The sequence below is a fragment of the Salmo salar genome, chromosome 11, assembly GCF_965601325.2.
Source record: "Salmo salar chromosome 11, fSalSal1, whole genome shotgun sequence".
NCBI lineage: Eukaryota > Metazoa > Chordata > Actinopteri > Salmoniformes > Salmonidae > Salmo > Salmo salar.
This window is the reverse complement of record NC_138301.1, coordinates 16403649-16428473: the sequence shown is the minus strand read 5'-3', so window position 1 is coordinate 16428473 and position 24825 is coordinate 16403649. Positions and strand designations below refer to the sequence as shown.

The 24825-nt window shown below is 46.2% G+C and overlaps 1 protein-coding gene across 3 annotated transcripts in view; it reads right to left on the bottom strand.

Annotated features, from left to right (window-relative positions):
* Positions 1-24825, bottom strand: part of LOC106562161 (ankyrin repeat domain-containing protein 11) — a 152445-nt gene that overhangs the window by 105773 nt on the left and 21847 nt on the right. For all 3 annotated transcript variants that reach the window (XM_014126845.3, XM_014126847.3, XM_014126846.3), the window contains exon 2: positions 18566-18645. The gene's annotated coding sequence lies outside the window, so the exon portion shown is untranslated. The remainder of the gene's footprint in view (positions 1-18565; positions 18646-24825) is intronic.

Sequence of the window (24825 nt, the reverse complement as noted above, 5' to 3'; positions counted from 1 at the left end):
CATAGGCGCTCAGAGCCCGGGAAAAAACAGAATGTCGTCATTCCAGCCCCAGGCTGAAACACATTATCGCCTTTCTCAAGTGGCCGATCAAGGGACACTGGGCTTATGCGCGTGACCCCGACCGCCCCCGCCTTTGGGATTTTTTCCTCTGTTTGCCGAAAAGGAGATTCCCTGTCGGAATAGTATCGCTTTTCTACGAGAAAAATGTCGTAAAAATTGATTTTAAACAGCGGTTGACATGCTTCGAAGTACGGTAATGGAATATTTAGAATTTTATTGTCACGAATTGCGCCATGCGCGCCACACTTCTTTACTATTTCGGATAGTGTCTGGAACGCACGAACAAAACGCCGCTATTCGGATATAACGATGGATTATTTTGGACCAAACCAACATTTGTTATTGAAGTAGCAGTCCTGGGTGTGCATTCTGACGAAGACAACAAAAGGTAATCAAACTTTTATAATAGTAAATATGATTATGGTGAGTGCTAAACTTGCCGGGTGTCTAAATAGCGAGCCCGTGATGCCTGGGCTATGTACTTAGAATATTGCAAAATGTGCTTTCACCAAAAAGCTATTTTAAAATCGGACATATCGAGTGCATAGAGGAGGTCTGTATCTATAATTCTTAAAATAATTGTTATGCTTTTTGTGAACGTTTATCGTGAGTAATTTAGTAAAATGTTAGCGAATTCCCCGGAAGTTTGCGGGGGGTATGCTAGTTCTGAACGTCACATGCTAATGTAAAAAGCCGGTTTTTGATATAAATATGAACTTGATTGAACAAAACATGCATGTATTGTATAACATAATGTCCTAGGGTTGTCATCTGATGAAGATCATCAAAGGTGAGTGCTGCATTTAGCTGTCTTCTGGGTTTTGGTGACATTATATGCTGGCTTGAAAAATGGGTGTCTGATTATTTCTGGCTTGGTACTCTGCTGACATAATCTAATGTTTTGCTTTCGTTGTAAAGCCTTTTTGAAATCGGACAGTGTGGTTAGATTAACGAGAGTCTTGTCTTTAAATGGCTGTAAAATAGTCATATGTTTGAGAAATTGAAGTAATAGGATTTTTAAGGTTTTGAAAATCGCGCCACAGGCTGGCAGTGGCTGTTACGTAGGTGGGACGAATTCGTCCCGCCTAGCCTAGAGAGGTTAACTTCAATTAACGTTGTAGTTCTGATTAGCTAGAATACTGCTGTATCAGTCTAACAAAATCTACAGCACAAGACTCTGAAGCCCAGAAACCATCAAGAGGGGCAGGCCAGCCTGTCACAAACACCAACTCCATGCCAGCATGGGAGAGAGTCCAGTCCGTCTCTTCAGAACCTCTTACAAAAAAACAAACACATACACAATCCCCTCTCTCCCCTTCACTGCTTCTTTCAGAGTGGAAGTCAAAATTCCTGCCTTCACTAAGTCCAAGTCAAACACAAGAGGCGGTGACAAGGGTACCGAACCATGTCCAAGACAGACACTGTAGGTTCCTGGCAGGCACCATTGCACAGAAGCAGACAACTTACTCTGAAAAGTAAACCACACCAAAACAGAAACCCTTCAATCTGGGGCTAATGTGAGGCCTTCTGTCCTCTGGGTTCTGGACTGGAGGCTGTGGAGATCCATTCATTTAGGCCCTATAGCAATGGGCTCCATGGCCCAAGTGTTCCACCTCATCAGTCACACCATGCATCATCAACAGCTCCAGCCATCACCATTCCAATCCAGGCCTCAAATGAACAGAGACCGAGAGCTGCTTTCTGTTCCCCAAACAATAACAGAATGTGGGAGGACATAAAGCCTCCCTGGCGATCATTGGGAGGTCATTAAGTCTTTGCCAGAGGTCAGCAGAAAAGCCAGAGAGCCTTGAGAAGTGAAATGAGAATGAAAGCAGGACAATGAGAGAGAGGAGAGAGCCCCCCTACTGCCCTGCATCAGGTTGGGTCAGGTTGAATAATGCACAGCCTCCCCTCCCCACCAAACAAAAAGGAGAAGCCAAGCCTAAACAGCCCAGAGGACACTGTGGATAGCTAATCATTTAGGCCCTTTTCCTTGGCCAAAAGGGTGAGGTTGGGGCCTCAGACGGGCCTATAGCATGACCCTTTGTTAAGAAGTATCAAGAGATGGTATCACAGACTATAGTTTTCTCTAAGATTAAGCCATGGATTGAAATGACTGTTTTGCTGCTATTCTCTTCACTGATGAGTAAAGCTAGTATTCATTACAGAACCAGAAAGAGCTGCTGCCAGATAACAGCATTGGTCATATGGCAGTGCAACAGATGGAGACTATCTGGAAAGGGAACACAATCTTAGACACAACCTTGAATTCCCTGAAAGAGAAAAGTGGATCCAACTAGCTTTCCAGGCAGCGGACACCTACAGACAGAGCAACACACTGGGGCTTCTCCAACAGAGAAAAATTAATATGCATGTGATGAAACCTGCTTTCCCACCTTGTAATCTCCTCCGGTTCCCACTTGCAGGGTGCAGGTCATCACAGAGCCTGCCTCCTCATCAATTACCCTGGAGTTTGTATCGATCCTCCCAGGGGGGCTTCTATTTAAAGCACTGGGGCCAGGAGGGAGAGGGAAACCATCCATAAAGTTGGTTGAGCAAAAATGGATTAACAGGTAACATTGCTAGATCTGCATTTGGAGATAGCAGGTGAGCATGTTATATGCGTAGACCAGAGATTCTCAGTAGCAGAGTGGTCAGATTCAAACTAAGCAGACCTGTCACTCACAGACAGCGGTCATCTGACCGAGTTGGCAGGCAGCCAGTGGTTATCACAGGGGTGTGTTGTGTCTTCATTTCCATAAACCTGGAGCAGCAGTACACCAGGCCCTTTCTCAGCAGGGGAGCGGGAGTGTGAGAGAGCGGGATAGGGGGACCGCGAGAGAGGATGAGGGAGCACACTGTTGTCCCCAACGGAGACAGCCATGTGTCATCCTGACCACTTCTCATCAGACACCGATGGTGCGCCATAGTGGATATGACATGAACACTGAGGTGGAGAGAGCGAGCCATGAGAGCGTTCCTTCCTTCCTGCCTGCCTGCCTGCCTGGACAGACAGGCCCGCGAGAGGCATGGGAAGGGTTAAGTCTGAGAAGGCCCATCTGCTGTCTCGTCTGTTCCCCTGCTTGGCTCCGTCAGAGAGCATGGACACACAGAGACGCTCAGTGACTCGATCTCTCCCCCCGCTCTTTATCACCATCTCTGTGAACAGCTGAACAACAACAACTCAGTCCAAAACATCAATCTACTGCTCTGTTTCTCAGGATCTATCCATCTCGCCATGATACCAGCCCTAAGGGTATACTACAAAGCAGGAGCAATGAGTTAGCCAGATAACGTGCCTAACTATTCTGAAGTAACTCGTATTTTTAGAAAGATACGCTTGAAATGGGCATGGCCTAATTGACTCAACCAAAAACACATATGTAAGTCAAACCTTCTTAATGAACCATAAAAACAGCTATTTCATGGTTGTTTATCAAAGTTAGAAGCTAGCTCATTGATCCTTCTTTGTCGTACCCCCTCTGTAGTGAGAAGGTTCACTCCATCCAAGGGCACCAAGAGCTTGACAGGGCAACACATTGTGTTTACATAAGAGGTATATGGAAAGCACAGATCTTTACATTCCTTTTATGTAAAGAGTTTTTGTATAAAAAAAACAAAAAACAGACCCAGTCTAGAAATCATGTTTACATAATATAACAAAGCACTTTAAGCGATAACCCCCCATTTGCAAAAATGGAAACTTCAAGTGAGGGGGGGGGGGGCGGAACACATCTTCACATACAACAGCAATTACAATTTCAAGCATGAATTCTCCCCAGCATACAAGCCTGGGCGGATTCAGAGCTGATTCCAGTCGACCAGCTGGAGTGAATCAAAGCCAGGAGCAGGGAGGGGGCACACACACAGGGCCCACATTAAGTATCTGCTGTCTGTCGCCGTGAGGCCACTGATAGAGGAACACCTGGATCCGGAGAGAGAGCAGAGAGAAGCCCAGGCCTGCTTAACCCTCTATGTTTCTCTGCATGCACGGGCCAGGACACAGCGCGCAGTACAACAGGCAACAAAAACAAAATGCCTTGCACCCCTACACGCCTCGCAACAGAACAGGAAACACACACAAACACATTCTTGTAGGTTTCATCCAGATAGCACTAAGTCGTTTAAAACAGGCAGGCACACTAACATTGTGTGGGTGGGTGGGTGGGTGGGTGGGTGGGTGGGTGGGTGTGTGTGTGTGTGTGTGTGTGGTGTGTGTGTGTGTTTCTGCTGCAGTGTGAGGGTAAAAGTCCAATGTGTGTTTGTGCGCAGTCAGCGCAAGAGTGTTAGAAAAACACAAAAAAAGGGTCAATGCAGGCAATCCGAGTAGTCATTTGATTAGCTATTTTAGTAACCTTGATTAACAGTCATATGGCTTGTGGGTAGAAGCTGTTCAGGGTCCTGTTTGTTTCAGACTTGGTGCACCGGTAGCGCTTGCTGTGCGGTAGCAGAGAGAAGTCTATGGCCTGGGTGGCTGGAGTGCAGAATTGCTCAGGATCCCCTAAGACTGCTGCTATCCACTTCAGCGCCATCATGATTTAACAGGACGCTGACGAGAGACCGGTCCAGCTGCTGAACTATAGGTCCTTGTTGTTCAGTCAGATACACTGCTAGTACCCACTGGCTTTACGTTAAGGCTTTACCACTCTGTGACAACAAGCATGTGGCTCACTAACCAGCACTGGACAACAGTGATTTGGCACAACCCAAACAAACCTCAACCACAAAAGAAGCCATAGGATTTCACTAAGAAAGCATATCAGTTAGCCTAGCAACTGAGCAGTTCCGTTCATTCAGACAATAAAGCCATTCCATCCCTGTACCAGCGACACGACACAAACCCACTGATTGGCCAGGGCTCCAATCAGTTGATTGAAAAAGGGGGAAAGTAATTTCACAGTTCCAACCAAGCCAAGTGGCCAAATGACAGGTGTACTAGAGGGAGCTCATTTGATGCTGACGTAACAGTCTTTTGTTGTAGCCCACACAGGGAACCACATAAATAATCACATAAGACAGATAGCTCTGACTCCGAGCAGAGCCCAGGACAGGGTAATACGACATTCAACAGCCTTTATGCAACCACAAGCAGGACAGGCCCATTGACCAGCCAATGACTCAATTTCTTGTTTTCGCATTGAATTATCACAGCAAGCAAAGGTCGCCCCTTCTGCCAAAGGGGGGAGAGAGGCATGCAGACGTACAGTGGGCTGGTGAACAAGGTCACACCATCCCAGGAGTGGTATTGGCTTACTACCAAGCCAGGGCTACTTGAAACCAAGGTCACAGTGCTCTGGCTGCTGGAGTGACAGCGGACTGAACCAAAAAGCAGAGAGCAGGATTGGGTTGCCACTGCCTGCAAGTGGGCTGGGCTGCCGTGCTACAGTTCTGTCCGCCCAGGCCCGAGCACTTTGCTCCAGGCTCCCCTGAGAGGTGGGCTGGGTGGGAAGCACAGGGAATTCAGATTACTGGAAGAAGAAAAAAAACAGTGTTTCCTGAAATCAGATCCTGCCTGACATAAATCAGAAACGGAGCCATTATGGCTGCCATTATGGTGAGAAACCAGAGACGAGGGAACAAGCTACTCCACTCATTCAACCTTTAATAAGTGGCTCCCTAAAATAGGCCCGTCTACTACCAGAGCACTCAGTGCAAGAGATTAGGCTGTGTGTGTATTTAATACAAACTCAATACATTCCATTCACCACTACAAGGGTATAGCTTACCCTGACGCTGTCAGGCTCCCCCCCCAGCACAGCCCAGGCCCAATGTTAGGGGTTCTGCCTAGTGTTGTTCAGCAGGCCCAGGCCCCATCACTGTGGCTGTCCGTGCCTCAGCTTCTGCTCTCCCACTCAACACTACATTAGCCTGCTAATCTCCAGCCCCATGCAAACAGCTCAGTCATCATGATCCCGAGAGGAGCGAGAGGGAGGGAGAGACCTGGCAGCAGTCAGGGGAAAAACCACAGCGTCACTCAGGGACGGGGGAGGGAGGGGATGGGGGAAGGACAGAGAAGAGGATAATGGTTGTTGTGGCTCCTCTTTCTGCCATCTTTCCCGCTCGCTCACTTCACCGATTTCTACATGGACACAATCATCTCAGAAATTGTACACAATAGCTGCAACTGAAATAGCAAGAAAAGTAATGCTATCCAAGCATATCTCATTGAGCTAATGTTTAGAGATAATTATTGATGGTGTTCTATAGATTTTAGAGCGTGATTCTCTATTTTCTCCATTGGTCATTTTAATATGGAGTACTTAATTCACACAGACATTGAAAGTAAAGTCAGAAATATATGAAAACCCTAGTGTTGTGGATTGAGAAGTAGGCTAGCTGCCCTGGACTTGGGCTGACCAGTCTGGTGACGTTGACAAATTAAGAGGTGAAAGGTAAGGCAGAAATAACCAATTTATCTGCACTAACTCCCATCACTCATATCAAACTGTCCTTTCCCATAAATACAACACTAACAAAGTGCAGAAGAGAACTGTGGTGTAGGCCTATTCACAGTCAGGCTGCTGAGCTGACACTGTACTCTACCAGTCAGATATAGCAAACAAATCCTTCATATTTCCATTCTCGCTCTACAGAGAAAGAGATGAAATGCGTTACACTACAAATAATCCAATTACAGTTTGAGCTGAAAGGGTCAGATATAGAAATAATGCACAATGTCTCCATGGCAATCCATGTTCTTTAAACCACCCAGCCAGAGTTCTAAATACCCTAGCAAACAGGCAGAAACACAGGCTGCCAGGAGACGCTGTGGGAGGGCCCCTTTAACTCACATTAGAACAAACACAATCATTTGTTCCACTGGGTTTTGCCCCCTCCCAGATTTGATGGGGGACTGTTTGATCCTGTGAGGAGACAAGGGGTGGAGGAGGTACAGTAGAGAGGCCCAGAGAGGGAGACACTGGGTGCCTGGCGGGTACATAGCACTGTTCAGAGGTTATTGTACTGGAGGGAGAGAGGCAGAGGGACAGTGAGCAGGCTAGGACCAGTCAATCTGGTCTCTTGGACCCTGATTGAACAGAACCACGTGAGGCCATTGTCTAGTCTTGTCTAATGCAACGCCGCTGTCATAGCTATTGGTTAAAGGCAAAGTAAAGAGGCTACTGTTATCCTGTTATTCTCAGCACTAAGCCAAAGCTCAGCTCTAAAATTAGACTTAAGATCTAAACACAGACTTAGTGTACGGACGACTCACTGATGGGAACTTGGCTCTGGAGAAGGGGAGGTAGAACATTTTAAAACATTCTGTCCCATCTACAAAACACCCAGCCAACTCCTCAGCATCCAGACACACACTGCAAATCTGACCATTTCAGAGTAGCATTGGCTATCTATCATCACAGCCAGTCCCCTCTACTCTGCAGTCAGTGTGTTGCTGTGGTGGGTGAGCTTGGTTCTGACAGTGTGTGTGGGAGTGGTGGGACAAACACTGGCCTGCCTGGCTGTCAGCAGCTCTGAGCCATACCCTTGAGCAGAGCATGAGAATCAACCCTGACCTCCGAGCAGCACATTCTTTTCAAGCCAGCAGCATAACATCTCTTCATTAAAAAATGGATACATCCTGTTCTCCGCTTACACACAAACTGCATTCAAAGCAATGTTCTCTTTTGACATATTGAAGATTGAAATATTTTTCCTTCCCATCTCTTCTCCCCATCACTTCATACCTCACGGGAGAGCGCCCTGTAGTCGGCACTTACAAACTATTTTCTATGTAGCTGGCACTATTTGTCCTTTTCATTCTCACACCTAGATAGTAATTTCCAAAGCCCAGTGTGCCGCTTGCCCAACCTGCCATCAAAAACCATTTCAGTGGCAGAGTCGGACGTGGCCCCCTGTACCTTCCTATTACTACGGCTACCTCCAACTCCTCCAGCAGCAGCGGGGCTTCGCCTCTAAACCTGTGCCATCTGCAAAGACAAACACACAATACAACGTTTCTGCCATCAAGCCATGCCCAAAGGTCAGTGTTTCAGCCCGTTTGTCAAAGGGGTTATATTTGATTGGAGCTGGTGATCGCACACTTCCGAAATCCGCATTTATAGTTGTGTCCTGTGAGTGGACAGACAGAAAGACAGCTGAATGCTACCTGCTGCCTAGCTACCGTGGGTATCGCCGATATGTAATGACTCCAAATCGGCATTACGGTCTTGCTAATGGAAAACGCTGCCATGTATCTTTCAACTAACCTGCATTTGGCCATACTTGGTTCTCGATTCGGGAAATATAGTATCTTATAAACACTTGTGTCCAGCTGCATGTGGTTCTACCCCCCAAAAAAATCGGAAAGTTTTGCGCTGCCCGAGTAGGTTCCTCGCCATCTTAGCTGCCGCACATCTAGCATTTCCCAGCATCTTGGCTAGGAACTAGGATCTCATTTGTTCTGGAGTTCCAAATTGAGCAGCAGCTGCTGAAAAAAAGAGCTCCTACAAATATTGAAATTTACATGTTTTTTTTTGAGTTTCTTAGAGTGAAGTACATTGGAGAAGAAAAGCTAAAGAAAACTGCAAGACTGAATTGGAGACAAAACAAGCAACAAACAATGATAGGCTTTTGAAAAAGTAACTATTTTTCATAAAGTTTTACAGTTATCTTAGCTAGCTGAATTGTTTACCAGTTGCTAAGCAGTTGCTAGGGACTCTCCTGGAAGAAGCTAGCTAGTTAACAAAGAATATCTAGTTAACAGAAGACAAAATAAGCACAGAAGAAAAAGGACATCAAAGTAAAGCAGTCCTCTAAAGACACAAGAGACAATAGTACAAGAAACAACGTTTCTATTGCGTTTATATTCTATTTCTATAGCTTCTTCAAGGTTTCCAAGATGGCGTAGCAGTCAGACGTCCTGTGTCCTCGTCTTGTCCCGTGTGTATGTATTTTATGTCTTTTTGTCTTTTTCTTCACATATCTTTTTGTATATTTTTTCTAGAAACTCAACTTCAAAACACTCTCCTGCAACCCGCCTCACCAAATGTGGTGCTGATCTGTTATTTTTTTTCTGTATATTTTTTTTTAAATGTCAAAATTATTATTCACCTCGTAAAGCTATCGCCAGTTTTGTACAACGCGACTCAGACCAGAGCATACCGGACCTATTTTCTCTCTATATCCCCGAATTACAACCGCAAGCTCTGGACATTTACACCTGGATCTTGCAGTGTCGATTCCGGAGCAAACACCAATTATCCCGGAGCTAGCCAGCTGAAGAGTTCCATCAGCCACTCCCTGGGCTACAATCACCTATCCGGACCCGTTTTACTGCCGATGCGGAGCCCCACCGGGCCTTCACGACTGGACTACCGACGTTATCTGCCCGAGGGAGTTATTCAACTGGCCCCTCCATCGCAACGTAACCTGAACGCCCATCTGCTAACTGCGGCCCATTAGCTGTCTTGAGCATATCGGCTGCTATCTGAACAGGTCTATCGAACAATCTTCTTGGGCTACTATAACTATTTTGACAATTGGATCGGTCCCCCTCTACCACACGGAACCCACTAATCTACCAACGGAAACACACGGGGTGGCTAAAAACAGTCCTCCATCTTCTGCTAGCTTGCTACCCATGGCTCGGATAGCTGTATGAATCGCCGTGACCCCAACCAACCTCACTACTCACTGGACCCTTATGATCACTCGGCTAAGCATGCCTCTCCTCACTGTCGAGCCTCTAGCCCTGCTCATTATACCTTATCCAACCTCTCAGTTCCACCACCCACACATGCGATGACATCACCTGGTTTCAATGATGTTTCTAGAGACAATATATCTCTCATCATCACTCAATGCCTAGGTTTACCTCCACTGTATTCACATCCTACCATACCTTTGTCTGTACATTATACCTTGAATCTATTTTATCACCCCCAGAAACCTGCTCCTTTTACTCTCTGTTCCGGACGTCCTAGACGTCCAATTCTCATGGCTTTTAGCCGTACCCTTATCCTACTCCTCCTCTGTTCCTCTGGCGATGTAGAGGTGAATCCAGGCCCTGCAGTGCCTAGCTCCACTCCTATTCCCCAGGCGCTCTCTTTTGATGACTTCTGTAATCGTAAAAGCCTTGGTTTCATGCATGTTAACATTAGAAGCCTCCTCCCTAAGTTTGTTTTATTCACTGCTTTAGCACACTCTGCCAACCCGGATGTCCTAGCCGTGTCTGAATCCTGGTTTAGGAAGACCACCAAAACCTCTGAAATCTCCATCCCTAAATACAACATTTTCAGACAAGATAGAATGGCCAAAGGGGGCGGTGTTGCAATCTACTGCAGAGATAGCCTGCAGAGTTCTGTCCTACTATCCAGGTCTGCACCCAAACAATTTGAACTTCTACTTTTAAAAAGCCACCTCTCTAAAAACAAGTCTCTCACTGTTGCCGCCTGCTATAGACCACCCTCTGCCCCCAGCTGTGCTCTGGATACCATATGTGAACTGATTGCCCCCATCTATCTTCAGAGCTCGTGCTGCTAGGTGACCTAAACTATGACATACTTAACACCCCGGCCATCCTACAATCTAAGCTTGATGCCCTCAATCTCACACAAATGATCAATGAACTTACCACGTACACCCCCAAAGCCGTAAACACGGGCACCCTCATAGATATCATCCTAACCAACTTGCCCTCTAAATACATCTCTGCTGTTTTCAACCAAGATCTCAGCGATCACTGCCTCATTGCCTGCATCCGTAATGGGTCAGCGGTCAAACGACCTCCACTCATCACTATCAAACGCTCTCTGAAACACTTCAGCGAGCAGGCCTTTCTAATCGACCTGGCCTGGGTATCCTAGAAGGATATCGACCTCATCCCGTCAGTAGAGGATGCCTGGTTATTTTTTTTAAATGCCTTCCTCACCATCTTAAATAAGCATGCCCCATTTAAGAAATGTAGAACCTGGAAAAGATATAGCCCTTGGTTCTCTCCAGACCCGACTGCCCTTAACCAACGCAAAAACATCCTGTGGCGTTCTGCACTAGCATCGAACAGCCCCCGTGAAATGCAACTTTTTAGGGAAGTTAGAAACCAATATACACAGGCAGTTAGAAAAGCCAAGGCTAGCTTTTTTAAGCAGACATTTGCTTCCTGCAACACAAACTCAAGAGTTCTGGGACATTGTAAAGTCCATGGAGAATAAGAGCACCTCCTCCCAGCTGCCCACTGCACTGAGGATAGGAAACTGTCACCACCGATAAATCCCCTATAATTGAGAATTTCAACAAGCATTTTACTACGGCTGGCCATGCTTTTCACCTGGCCACCCCTACCCCGGTCAACAGCACTGCACCACCCACAGCAACTCGCCCAAACCTTCCCCATTTCTCCTTCTCCCAAATCCAGTCAGCTTATGTTCTGAAAGAGCTGCAAAATCTGGAACACCACAAATCAGCCAGGCTAGACAATATGGACCCTTTCTTTCTAAAATTATCTGCCGAAATTGTTACAACCCTGCTCAACCTCTCTTTCGTGTCGTCTGAGATTCCCAAAGATTGCAAAGACGCTGCGGTCATCCCCCTCTTCAAAGGGGGGGACACTCTTGACCCAAACTGCAACAGACCTATATCAATCCAACCCTGCCTTCCTAAGCCAAGTTAACCTGTTAGGGCTAGGGGGCAGCATTGACACGGCTGGATAAAAAACATACCCGATTTAATCTGGTTACCACTCCTACTCAGTAACTAGAATATGCATATACTTATTACATATGGATAGAAAACACCCTAAATTTTCTAAAACTGTTTGAATGGTGTCTGTGAGTATAACAGAACTCAAATGGCAGGTCAAAACCTGAGAGATTCCTTTACAGGAAGTGGCCTGTCTGACCATTTCTGGAACTTCTTTGCCATCTCTATCATTTACTAAGGATCTCTGCTCTAACGTGACACTTCCCACGTCGTCCATAGGCTCTCAGAGCCCGGGAAAAAAGAGAATGTCGTCATTCCAGCCCCAGGCTGAAACACATTATCGCCTTTCTCAAGTGGCCCATCAAGAGACACTAGCTTATGCGCGTGACCCCGACCGCCCCCGCCTTTGGGATTTTTTCCTCTGTTTGCCGAAAAGGAGATTCCCTGTCGGAATATTATCGCTTTTCTACGAGAAAAATGACGTAAAAATTGATTTTAAACAGCGGTTGACATGCTTCGACGTACGGCAATGGAATACTTTGAATTTTATTGTCAGGAATTGCGCCAAGCGCGCGACACTTCTTTACTATTTCGGATAGTGTCTGGAACGCACGAACAAAACGCCGCTATTCGGATATAACGATGGATTATTTTGGACCAAACCAACATTTGTTATTGAAGTAGACGTCCTGGGTGTGCATTCTGACGAAGACAACAAAAGGTAATGACATTTTTATAATAGTAAATATGATTATGGTGAGTGCTAAACTTGCCGGGTGTCTAAATAGCGAGCCCGTGATGCCTGGGCTATGTACTTAGAATATTGCAAAATGTGCTTTCACCAAAAAGCTATTTTAAAATCGGACATATCGAGTGCATAGAGGAGGTCTGTATCTATAATTCTTAAAATAATTGTTATGCTTTTTGTGAACGTTTATCGTGAGTAATTTAGTAAAATGTTAGCGAATTCCCCGTAAGTATGCTAGTTCTGAACGTCACATGCTAATGTAAAAAGCTGGTTTTTGATATAAATATGAACTTGATTGAACAAAACATGCATGTATTGTATAACATAATGTCCTAGGGTTGTCATCTGATGAAGATCATCAAAGGTGAGTGCTGCATTTAGCTGTCTTCTGGGTTTTGGTGACATTATATGCTGGCTTGAAAAATGGGTGTCTGATTATTTCTGGCTTGGTACTCTGCTGACATAATCTAATGTTTTGCTTTCGTTGTAAAGCCTTTTTGAAATCGGACAGTGTGGTTAGATTAACGAGAGTCTTATCTTTAAATGGCTGTAAAATAGTCATATGTTTGAGAAATTGAAGTAATAGGATTTTGAAGATTTTGAAAATCGCGCCACAGGCTGGCAGTGGCTGTTACGTAGGTGGGACGAATTCGTCCCGCCGGTCCCATAGAGGTTAACAAACAGATCATCGACCATTTCGAATCCCACCGTACCTTCTCCGCTATGCAATCTGGTTTCAGAGCTGGTCATGGGTGCACCTCAGCCACGCTCAAGGTACAAAACGATATCTTAACCGCCATCGATAAGAAACAATACTGTGCAGCCGTATTCATTGACCTGGCCAAGGCTTTCGACTCTGTCAATCACCACATCCTCATCGGCAGACTCAACAGCATTGGTTTCTCAAATGATTGCCTCGACTGGTTCACCAACTACTTCTCCGACAGAGTTCAGTGTGTCAAATCGGAGGGCCTGTTGTCCGGACATCTGGCAGTCTCTATGGGGGTGCCACAGGGTTCAATTCTTGGGCCGACTCTCTTCTCTGTATATATCAATGATGTTGCTCTTGCTGCTGGTGAGTCTCTGATCCACCTCTACGCAGACGACACCATTCTGTATACATTTACGTCAAATTGGTGCATTCACCTTATGATATCCAGTGGAACAACCACTTTACAATAGTACATCTATATCTTTTGGGGTATGTCACCAGCCTTTACAAAGTGTTTTGAGTCTTCTACTGTGAGGTCTGACCGAACAAGAGCCTTGGAACGGTGATGGCCTATTAGACTCTGGCGCGCGAGGTCATGTTGGGTACCCTCGTTCCAATGCGTTTTAAAAGAGAATGCATTCGTCCACCTTGAATATTATTCATGTTCTGGTTAAAAAAGGCACTAAGGATTTATGCTATACAACGTTTGACATGTTTGAACGAACGTAAATATATTTTTTCCCCTCGTTCATGAAGTGAAGTCCGGCGGGCTTAGATCATGTGCTAACAACACGGAGCTTTTTGGACATAAATGATGAGCTTTTTTGAACAAAACTACATTCGTTATGGACCTGGGATTCCTGGAAGTGACATCTGATGAAGAGAATCAAAGGTAATGGATTATTTACATAGTATTTTCGATCTCTCCAACATGGCCGTTAGTCTGTATCGCAAAGCGTATTTTTCCGGGCGCAGTGCTCAGATTATTGCAAAGTGTGATTTCCCAGTAAGGTTATTTTTAAATCTGGCAAGTCGATTGCGTTCAAGAGATGTAAATCTATAATTCTTTAAATGACAATATAATATTTTACCAATGTTTTCTAATATTAATTATTTAATTTGTTGTGCTGACTTGACTGCCGGTTATTGGAGGGAAACGATTTCCTGAACATCAACGCCATAGTAAAACGCTATTTTGGGATATAAATATGAACTTGATAGAACTAAAAATGCATGTATTGTCTAACATAATGTCCTAGGAGTGTCATCTGATGGAGATTGTCAAAGGTTAGTGCATCATTTCAGCTGGTTTTATGGTTTTGGTGACGCCTGTCTTTGAATTGACAAAACATTACACGCAGCTATTGTCAATGTACTCTCCTAACATAATCTAACTTTATGCTTTCGCCGTAAAACCTTTTTGAAATCGGACAACGTGGTTAGATTAAGGAGATGTTTATCTTTCAATGGGTGTAAGATAGTTGTATGTTTGAAAAATTTGAATTTTGACATTTATTTGGTTTCAAATTTGCCGCTCTTGAAATGCACCTGCTGTTGATAGGGTGCACCACGGGTGGCACGCTAGCGTCCCACATAGCCCCAAGAGGTTAAAGAGGTGGGGTTTCAGGTATACTTCTGGACCTTCTTTGGACACTGTGCTAACAACCTTCCAGATGAGCTTCAATGCCATACAACTCTCCTTCCGTGGCCTCCAACTGCTCTTAAATACAAGTAAAACTAAATGCATGCTCTTCAACCGATCGCTGCCTGCACCTGCCCGCCCATCAAGCATCACTACTCTGGACGGTTCGGACTTAGAATATGTGGACAACTACAAATACTTAGGTGTCTGGTTAGACTGTAAACTCTCCTTCCAGACTCACATAAAACATCTCCAATCCAAAGTTAAATCTAGAATTGCCTTCCTATTTCGCAACAAAGCATCCTTCACTCATGCTGCCAAACATACCCTCGTAAAACTGACCATCTTACCGATCCTCGACTTTGGCAATGTCATTTACAAAATAGCCTCCAACACTCTACTCAACAAATTGGATGCAGTCTATCACAGTGCCATCCGTTTTGTCACCAAAGCCCCATATACTACCCACCACTGCGACCTGTACGCTCTCGTTGGCTGGCCCTCGCTTCATACTCGTCGCCAAACACACTGGCTCCAGGTCATCTACAAGACCCTGCTAGGTAAAGTCCCGCCTTCTCAGCTCGCTGGTCACCATAGCTGCACCCACACGTAGCACAGGTTCCAGCAGGCATATCTCACTTGTCACCCCCAAAGCCAATTCCTCCTTTGGCCGCCTCTCCTTCCAGTTCTCTGCTGCCAATGACTGGAACGAACTACAAAAATCTCTAAAACTGGAAACACTTATCTCCCTCACTAGCTTTAAGCACCAGCTGTCAGAGCAGCTCACAGATCACTGCACCTGTACATTGCCCATCTATAAATAGCCCAAACAACTACCTCTTACCCTACTGTATTTATTTATTTATCTCCTTTGCACCCCAGTATTTCTACTTTGCACACTCATCTACTGTCAAATCTACCATTCCAGTGTTTTAATTGCTATATTGTATTTACTTCGCCACCATGGCCTATTTATTGCCTTTACCTCCCTTCTCACCTCATTTGCTCTAAATTGCATATAGACTTATTTTTCTACTGTATGTTTGTTTTACTCCATGTGTAACTCTGTGTTGTTATATGTGTCGAACTGCTTTGCTTTATCTTGGTCAGGTCGCAGTTGTAAATGAGAACTTGTTCTCAACTTGCCTACCTCGTTAAATAAAGTTGAAATAAAATAAATAAGTTGTCTATGTGGCTCGGCCAAGTGTAGAAGATGACAGCACAGTGTGACCATAACAAAGATCTACAGATGCAAGAGGCATTTATCACTCAATACAAAACATGGATTTAATATATTTCGGGAATTGTCTCTGGTTTTTGTAACCACCTGCACAGTTATAAGATAAACCTTTTCTGATTTCGAGAACAAAGAAAGTGTCAACAAGTGCAGGTAAGTTGAAAAATACATGTAGGCGTTTTCCATCAGCCAGACCGTAACGCCGATTGGAGTCGTCACGTATTGGCGATACCCACCACGGCTACCAACATCCCTCCCTCTGCAGTGGGGTGAGAGAGCTAGCTGACACTTCCTTTCAGGATGTGTTCGAACATGAACCTCAGCCGATCAGCAGCTGCGCTGATTAATGGAACAATGACATCACACTCTTGGATATTATCTTAAAGAATGGATCCTCCTCGGTGCTTAGCTCTAATGACTTGGAACAGAATGACAAGAAAAACCTTGGGCAAAGGCACCATTTTATCCCCTACCAATCCTGCTCTTCACATTATGCAACAAGCCTACTAATGTACAAACCTTCAAACTTCTGCTCAAATAAGCTATAGAATCACGAGGCATGGGCCTATGCCACAGAACAATATAACTACAACAATACAGGTCTGCATCCTAAGTGGTTAACGGGGCACACTAGTCTAGTCAGAAGGGAGAGAAAACCAATACATTTGACACGCCAACACCGCAAAGGTTCAATCCGTTGGACGGTCCACAACCTCCTATATTATCTCATCATTCAACGTGCTTACAAGAAACACAACAAAGCTCCCGCTCCTTCTGCCTTGAGTTCACATTCCTCAGCTAAAGATATGAGTGAAATGCCAATATGCAGGGTAATGATGCAGAGTTTCTCTCCTCCCTGGCCACAGAGCCATGCCTGTTTGGAGCACACAGACTCTTTCAATAGAGCATTAGCATGTGGCCTGCCAGGAGGAGAGGTAGGCGGGTGGGAGTGGGGTCTTGAGGAACAAAGCCCCTATAGTTGTCTCAAGCCAGGCTATGAGAGTTATGTAATATGACTGGCAGGGCCCACTTTCCTGTTCAGAGTGCTGCAGCCTAATCCCATTGAAGAACAGGCTTACTTTGGAAAAGGGGAGGAGGGAGAGAAGAAGAAAAAACAGGCTGGTAATGAGCAGAGGCAAAACGGTGCAGGGAGAGTATTCACAGGGGAGACACCCTTTCATCTGCACTACCGTCCAACACAGCACAACTCCCAACCAGCAGATAACGCTGACAATAATATCAGCACTGCCGGGGGGCTGGAAGCAGGCTACACACAGAGAGCGAGAGACAGAGAGCGAGAGACAGAGAGCGAGAGACAGAGAAAGGACGAGTGGAGAGAGCATGAGACAGGGAGTGGCAAAGAGTGAAAGAGAGGAGAGGCAACAGAGCATGAAACAGAGGGAGAGAGAGGTACACCGTAACCTACGTCTGTTTCTGCTAACCATTGGCAAAGTGGAGGATGTAGAGCAGTTAAAAATAAAATCTGATTCTGATTTACTCTACTGGTGCCTGGAAACCATGTGACTGGCATCAAATGAGGAGAGGTGGGGGTGGGGAGGAGAGAAACAGTACTGGCAGCAAAATGAGCTTTTTTGATCAGTTTCCTTGGTTTCCACTGACAGTAAGCAGATCCAGAATGATTTCAGGAGGTAAACATCACCAGCTCCCGTTGCACAGAGCGTCTGGCTAAAGAGAAGGCTACAGAAGGAATAGGAGAACAAAATGAGAGTAGGGAGAGAACGAGAGGGGAGATGGATTGTACAGCGCCCATGCTGAAAGTCTGTGTGCCGTGGGGAAAAGGCAGCCGTCTCTTCAGAGGCGTGGGCTGCCACTACTTACTGATCGAGCAGCACGATCACATGAGTCGCATGCAGGAGAGGGACACTTCATTAGTGACACTGAGCTCTACGGGAGTGGTGACCTACTTTCCAAACCAAGTTGCTCGCCACACAAACAACCGTGTGCACACACACACACACACACACACACACACACACACAAAAGCCCACACCAGCTAAAACACAGAACCCCTTTAACAAAGGGACAGGAAGGCAGGGCCTGGGCATGCACTAAGCCCTGCTCTTAATACACACATTCCAGTTGAGAGCGCAGGGCTTTAAAGCTGCCAGCTGGTACTAGCACTGCTCCTGTCTGGCCCTCTCCCACTCTCTCTCTCTCTCTCTCTCTCTCTCATAGCTAGAGAAACTGGCTCAACCCATGGCTTGAAATGATATAAGTCTATAACCACACACACAGACCGATACGCAGTTCCACAGCAAACCCTCTCTATGGTGCCATATGAGTGTTGTTTATTTAGCATCTGAGACGGTTTGGAGAAATCTGACGAGTCAAAACAACAAGACTGCTGGAGTACAGGAATACGGGCCTTAGAAAACAACCCCCTTTCTGTAAACAATGTTTCAAAACATTATACTGCGTGTTCAATCCTTCAGTACGTCGTGACAAACACAGGGACAAGAAACAGAGATGGCTCCAGAGACAAAGTGGAGAGAATGTAGCGATACATACCGATTCCATGGCTGTCTGCGGATGGGTGGCGTTAAAATCCTGCTTAAAAAAAGGGCTGCAGTAGGGAAGTCCAAAGAATCCTACAAAACAAAAGAAAACCGAAGGATTAGTTACAGAGATGTTAGTTGGCGTTCAACATTCCTAATGAGATCTGGTGTAGGTAATCATCTTCCCCACTCAGGTTGTCCTCTTCCCCCAACACAGTATCTTAGTGCAACCTTTCAAAGGTCAAAGCCCCCACACCATGTCAGCCTCTCCTACCCCTGTAGATAGCCCCTCATAACCCCTCCCCAGCCACAGCCCCTCATAACCCCTCCCCAGCCACAGCCCCTCATAACCCCTCCCCAGCCACAGCCCCTCATAACCCCTCCCCAGCCACAGCCCCTCACAACCGCCTGCCTGCCCGCCCAGCCACAGCCCCTCAAACCCCCCTCCCCAGCCCCTCACAACCGCCCCCCAGCCACAGCCCCTCAACCCCCCAGCCAACCCCAGCCCTAGCTTTGTCCCAACTGAGGGCAGGGGTTTATCAGGATTTGAAAGATAGAGGGGCTGTTCAAAGGCCTTCAGTTGTGCCACATCGGTTACATTCCTGTGTCGCTGTCACCTAGCCCCTTCTCTCACATTTGTTCCATGGCAGTTGTTCAAATAACATTGAGAGTCCACTAGCACAAATGGTGATAACAAGTTGACTCAAGAGGACCACACACCCCAGTTGTTAGGCTCAGTGGTATTGTGGAAAAGTATGTGTGTCTAAGGATGGAGAATAATATGATTTCAGTCTTAGAGGGCGTTATTAACCAAGAGTTTGACCTTTTCAGAAATTAATGAAACATAAAAAGGGCTTCTGCTTGTATCTTGCCCTCTTTCCTTCTGAAGAGAACAGGTGCAAAGCTTACCAAATCTGTCAGACTGCCATTATTCTTGTGCGCGAGGCCATGAAAGCAAAATCGCATTCCACTAGTAGAGATGTTAACGGTTAATCGGTTAGCCACCGAAAATATAGTCGACCGGTCATCCTTATCAGTCTACAGGTTCAGGTTTAGTGGAATTAAATTGCAGCGCGTATTTTCGTTAGTCGTCATGCATCTTATTTACCACACGCGCAAAGCACACAGAGCCTAGTTTGAGGAGCGGAATAGCCATCACCTGTCAGACAGCGCAAGGCGAGCACCTCCAAAAAGCTGGTCCTGAAGTGCTTTTATAAGCAGAGTCATTACACAACAAATAAGTTCTAAGTGCAATCACATGTAAAAAATGTTTTATAATTATACATGTTTTGATAGATGCGATTAAAAACAGCTGGTAATTGTATTTCTCAATCTCAACTGGTAATTAAAGCGCGCCTCTGAATCGCCATTTGAATGCATAGGCTATAGTCAACATTAGGCAGGCTGTCAGCGTGTCACCCACCAATTTGCAATGTGAGCTTGAGGCTGCATAATTGTTCGAAACCTGAACGTTTTACTTTACTTCAAATGAGAAATGTCTTACCTTGCTTCAAAGTAGCCTCGCCAAAATCCAACCATAGAAACGTGGAGGCAATTATTTTATAAAGACTTCCTGCTGTCATTAACCAGCATTTCTCTGCTGTTCTGTTTTCATATCAACTTTCATTGTCGAGAAACCAAAAGACCAATCCTAGTCATATTAACAACACATCCTAGTTGTTGTTATTAGATTCCCCCTATAAGTTTCTAACTGAGATTTTCATCTGTCACTTTCTCATTATCTCACATTTTTCAGCTCGGCTGGCATTAGGTGCTCTGTTCAGAACAGTGTTTTCAGCTCGGCTGGCATTAGGTGCTCTGTTCAGAACAGTGTTTTCAGCTCGGCTGGCATTAGGTGCTCTGTTCAGAACAGTGTTTTCAGCTCGGCTGGCATTAGGTGCTCTGTTCAGAACAGTGTTTCCCCACGAATGGCATTTTGGCAAATGTTTGAAAATGATGTTTTATTAGCGGCTTCATTACAGGAGTTGCATGTTCAATAGTATAGTCTTTTGACTGTAAGATGATAGGCTTCTACTGTTGCATGTTTTCATTAAACTCTTAACGAGAAATGTCAGTTCCTTGTATGCATGCATAGCAATTTCTGTAGGTCACGTCATTTTACTGTATGGGAAAAATGTAACCGTTTGTTGACCGGTTACTGAGGGTTGGTTAGTCGGCAGCAACATTCACCGAACTGTGCATCCCTAGCCATTAGAGCTAGCAATAGTCATAGATTAAGAAAATATATGTTACGTCTGCAAACCATTTTATGTCTGTCAATCTTAGCAGCTAGAAATGGGACAGCAAGAATCTCAAGTTAACATACCGACTGAAGTGGATGGCACTAGAACCCAGGCCAGGCCAGGCCAGGCCAGGCCAGGCCAAGGGCTGGAGGTGCCAGGACAAAACAGGAAGTGAAGCCAGATTAAGGGGCCAGGCCTCACTGGGATGGACGGGAGGGGTGGTGACGTGTCTGTTAAAATCAGAACCCTGTTGGTTCTCACAGCAGGAATCCAGGGATTGGACTAATCCAGAATGGAGAGCAGAGCACTCCCTCTTAAATGGGGCTTGAATACAGGCTTGTAATCTTACTAAGAAAATCCCCCGACCGCACAGTGACAAAGTACACTCACTTTAAGCCGGGCCATGCTAAAACACACAAGACATCACTCATGGGTAACACAGATCAGTCTCTGGCAGGGTAAGCTCTTGGTTGGGTAGACTACGGACATCTGAGGATATCATGCCAGGGTTAAATTCAACTTGAATGTGAAATGTCGTATTTAGAATCCTTACGGAGCTTTAAATTCTGATTGAAATAAAATAAAAACATCAAAGCGATTAACGCCAAACTCACTGATCTCCCTTTGTGCACCTATGATCAAATGAGCGAGACATGTTTCCTTTCAGTCACAGATAAGAGCCCTTACTACTAGCAAACGCACTGCACATTAAAACTCCATTATCTGTCTGTGGAGGATATCTCTCCCTCTAGGGCTGGTCGGAGGTTTTCCTCCACTCGCAAGGTGCACCATATGTTGACCTTAAAAGGGAAACGTTGAGCCTGAGAAGCCAAGCTCCAGAGTTTTGCCACAGCTCTTAGGGAGATGGTTATATTCCTCTTGAAAGAGGATGCTTCCACAATGATTCATACACTGGAGGGATTACCAAAGACAGGACTTCAGTTTCACCACAGGGCATGGGCCAGGCTCTGCTGACCTCATGCCAACATAGTTGAGACTGTTCAAGCTACCAGTCATTGCAAGGCACCCAAGCCCACACTTCTCAAACATCTCAAGAAGGATGACTCGGCCAAAAACACATGGCTCCTACCTTGTGGTAATGTGGTGGCCCCCTCATGCCCCCAGGGCATGCACAAGACTCAACGAGACAGCTCTGTCTGAAGGCAGGGGGAGGGAAGACCAGGTATTTTAAGAACGCCATAACAAGTTCATCCTGTGTCAGTATGTCAGTATTTGAGGCTTCCTGTAAGTGTGTTTGCCCTGGCCATAGTGAGGCAGAAGCACACAAATGCTCTTGTGCAAATATCCATAGTCCCGCCTGCCAGGGGCAGCTGGGCAGGATGTGACATAAGTTTGGCACCTCGGCTCATGTGAACACGGCAGAGACAGCCTACTGGTTTAAAAAGAAAAATAGCACACCAATGAGGTAATTTACTACCTGCTGAAGTTGAGCTGGACTAGAAGTCACCCGTTCACACACAGAGGCAGGGCAGGGAGCTGCCAGTCAGTCCAATGTGTCCAGGAATTGTACATTTATGACTGGGGAAGTAGTAAAGTCTAACAGGACCAAACTGGACCTTTAATCCCTGCCACATGGGGGGACAGACAGCTGGGAGCACCAACACACCACCATAGGTGTGGCCATTCACAGTCAAACCCAGACATCTTAGTTACTTAGAATTAAATGAAGGTTTGCTAGGCATGTGGAGAGCCTGGGCTATTTCTGGCCCATTTGAAGAGCCTCTTTGCAGGGGGTAGTGAGGCTTGAGTGAGGCCTGTTTGCAGAGAGAGGAACAGAAATGCAGAAGTTTGTGTCTGCTTCTCATTTTCTTTCCCTTTTGGTTCTGTGCTGCAGCTCTGGGCCCCTCCAGGGTCTCACACCAAAGAGGGTGCTGCAGCTCTGGGCCCCTCCAGGGTCTCACCCCAAAGAGGGTGCTGCAGCTCTGGGCCCCTCCAGGGTCTCACCCCAAAGAGGGTGCTGCAGCTCTGGGCCCCTCCAGGGTCTCACCCCAAAGAGGGTGCTGCAGCTCTGGGCCCCTCCAGGGTCTCACCCCAAAGAGGGTGCTGCAGCTCTGGGCCCCTCCAGGGTCTCACCCCAAAGAGGGTGCTGCAGCTCTGGGCCCCTCCAGGGTCTCACACCAAGGAGTGTGTGTGTGTTTGGCCTACAGTGGCCCTCCAGGCGCAATGCCTCCAGTTACTACTCCAATGTATTTCTGTGTGTTAATAGACATGTTTAGCAGGGTTCTCTGGTGAATGACACCGGTTCTCCAAATCCAGCCGTGTTTACACGACTTGTGTTGAGCCACTCTGGGGGGGCTTCGACGTGCTCATTTGTAACGGCTGCATCTATCCTGGCTAATTAGGTTTGACTCGATGGGAGATTGAGAAGGCAGGCGACACGTAAAAACTGCTGATTGAGGCACAAAACCTGGCACAAAAGCTTCACAAAAATCCAGAGATGCTAATCAGCACGGCTTTTAGGTGAGCCTACCAGAAAGACCAGGCTTAAAGAGCACAGTCAGCACACAGACCGACATGGGCCAACTAGCCTGTAGCTTCACATCCAAACACACTGCAGGACACAGGCCTACAAGTACTAGCTAGCTCTCTCTCCTTCTGGCTAACATCCCTGTTGTGCTCATACAGGGGTTAGGTTTTATGATATGGCCAAGTTGATGAGAAGAAATACAAGTACAACAGGATATAGGAGTTGACCTAAAGATGCAAAAGGTCAGAGGTGAGAGTTCAAGCCTCCCCCTCCAGACAGTAAGCAGGGGCAGCTCAGGACAAAGGTGTTCTTTTCGCATGTTTGGCTATTTGAAGTGAATATACTAACACCATCTTTCAACACAAATCCCTACTAGATGTGAGGCATTTCAACATCAACAGGAGAAAGCCAAACACTGGACTTTGTTCATGAGGAGTGGTGCACACATGTGCATGAGAAGGCAAGTCATACTTCTGACACGTTTGAGAACCTGGCCAGTGTGGATTTCAACTACAGTCTGTAGACTCTTGAGTGCAGCTTTGAAGCCCAACGCCCAGGGTTTGAGATCCAAGAATCTCCTTGGAGTTGGGAGAGCAGTCACGGCCAATCCTAGGACCTAGCCTCAACAACAGACAATGGCTGCCAGAGCTGCTCTGCTACAAACATAGCATACTGTGTCCAGATAACTGCCTGAGGGAACACACACACAACAACAACTGCTAACACTCAGACCCACGATCTCACACACAAAACAATTCCACATGCCATAGAGCCATAGCTATTTAATGAGTATATTTCCGGAGATTAGTCCACAACATGTTGCAATGGTGATAGGGCTGAAAACACTGGCTGTGTCTGCAGGAGCGAAGGGAGAAAAAAAATACTGGACGCAATGGTGTATACACATGCTATTCTGAAGCCCAAAGCTCAAAGCAAAGACTGGAAAATGTGTAAGAGAGCCGAGCTACTGAGAGAGACAGAGCGAAGGGAGGAGAGTAAGAGGTCAGCCCCTTTTGAGCTTTAGTAATATGGCTGGGGGAGGGTAAAGTGAGTGGAGCTCTAAAAACAACTGGCTGGACTGTGTTGCTTCAGCCCGGGCTGCCACTGCGTGTCTGCGGCCTGGCCCGTGGCTTGTGCGAACATGCAGGCCTATGTGGGGCACCAGTGCATTGTGGGATTACGGAGGAGACGGGTGGTCTAATGGTCGCCTGAGGGCAGGCACAGCCATCCTCTATCGTGCCTCTTTTCTGTTATCCCCCCCCCCCCCCCTCTATTCCGCTCCCCAGAGCATCGGATTACAGGAAGCGCCACCATTTTCACAATCTGGTCAGCTCCATTTATCTGGGAAATCTGGACAATGAGGCAGACCCCTCCATCCCCCCCTTTCTCTCCATGTGTCCCTGGGATACAGAGCACCTCTCCAGTCCTCTCTGGCTGCCCTATCAGAGAACACATCTGACTGAGCTGACAGCAGCCTGGGACTGGGACACTAGCTCCGACCTTTATGTCTGAATACTGAACATGCATCACAGAGCAGACACG